This window comes from Microtus ochrogaster, linkage group LG9 (genome assembly GCF_000317375.1).
Source record: "Microtus ochrogaster isolate Prairie Vole_2 linkage group LG9, MicOch1.0, whole genome shotgun sequence".
Lineage (NCBI taxonomy): Eukaryota > Metazoa > Chordata > Mammalia > Rodentia > Cricetidae > Microtus > Microtus ochrogaster.
Window position 1 is genome coordinate 38,158,333 of NC_022034.1, and position 1,738 is coordinate 38,160,070.

Sequence of the window (1,738 nt, forward strand, 5' to 3'; positions counted from 1 at the left end):
CAAGCAGGAGATGGTCAGTGTCAGGTGACTATGAAAGGCAGAGATGGCCATCAAGCAGCAATGGACCCCTATACAAGGATGACAGGCAGGACGATCCACATATAACTGGTATAGACCCCACAATGCAGGACTGAAGTTACCCACTGATTCATCATTTGAATACACATCTGGAAAGCCGCAGATCATAATCCATGAGAATGAGGTCACCTCTCCTGGGCTTTCTTTTGCAACTACACTTTAAAGCAGGTCTTACACAGCATCACTGTAAGCTTGATACTTAACCAATTACCTTCTTACACAGAAACCATAATTATGCATTGGAACCAAGTACTAGAAAATAATCTGAGGCCACATTCAGTTTCCAAATGAGACATGGCAGTTACTTTCTTCTACATTATAACAAGGAAAGAGAGTGGGTCCCACCTTACAACCCTGCCCATGTACCCATTACCAGATGCCAAGTAGAAAGGGGACATGCCAGGAGAAACTGGGTCACAGTACATAAGGACTCCTTCCAATGGTCTTTTCCCTTTAACTTTACCATTTGACAAAGCTCAAGCTGATAGTATTTCAATGTTTTAATATTCTATACCTACAACAAATAGGTGCAATTCTGTCCCTCTCTCCCATCTCAACATCCCATAGGCAAGCCCACTGGGTAATGGGACCACAAGCTCTCTCCTTGACCAGGGCAAATCACTCTAAAAGCAACCACAGTTCTGGGGCTCAGAGTCAGGTGGCAGGCTGAGTCCACACCCAGCTCCAAGTTTTGGGGGAAAATATTTTAGGGATGGGAGGAAGCAGAAATGAAAACATAAACAAATCCCAAAACCTTGCTTTCATTTCCCCTAAAGGCAATGCGCTACACAACACTTTCACCCTGCATGATGTCTATAGTCCGCTCCAAGCAGATCAGAAAAGGAGAACCAGTCAGGAGCTCTGGCTTCTGCTGACGCTTCTGTGATTGGTGTGGCTGCATGGTCACCATTCAAAAGCAGATGTCAAGACAATGATCGGGTGTGGGGACTGTCCCTCGGGAAGCTGTTCCTCCTGTCTGCTGCTGGAATAAGTCAATGGTGTCCTTATCCTCCATCTCCAGCTGGGCTGGGGTGTCTGTTTCATTGATTGGTTGTCCATCAAACCGGAATCGAATCTGCCTCATTGACAAGCCCTGCCTCTCTCAGTACGCTTTCATCAGCTTGCTCAGTGGTGTGTGCCTCTTGATCTTGAACTGCACCACTGAGCCATCCTGTCCCGCCACTTTCAGGTTGATGTGGTCATTCTCTGTTTTCACTCCCTCCTTGGGCTTCTCTTCCGACATGGTTGTGTGGCGGCGGCAGCGGGAACACAGCGAGAACCAGTGGCACTGGAGCAGGCGAGTCACGCTCTCTGCCCCTCCGCTCTCCCCTACTGACAATCTTGTCCAATCTTGTCCATGGCAGTAGCTTATATCTGGAGCAGGGTGAACAGGAGGTATGTGTTGGGATGAAAATCTCCAACTGTGTCCATTCAGACAGCTCCATCCTGGGCCTGTCTTCCACACACCCTGTCACACCGAATTCTGAGTGAGTGGTCAAGTCATCTGAGCTTTCCCTGCTCAGACAAGGACGGCCGCTCCTGGGAAGCACTGCAGTGCTTTTGTCCATGAGAAAAAGAAAGAAAGGAAGGAAGGAAGGGAAGGAGAGAGAGAAAGAGGGAGGGAGGGAGGGAGGAGGGAGGGAAGGAAGGAAGGAAGGAG

The 1,738-nt window shown here is 48.6% G+C and overlaps 1 pseudogene; it reads right to left on the bottom strand.

The window, feature by feature from the left end:
* Window positions 1-988: 988 nt before the first annotated feature.
* LOC101984882 lies at window positions 989-1,321 on the bottom strand (annotated as a pseudogene).
* Window positions 1,322-1,738: the final 417 nt, after the last annotated feature.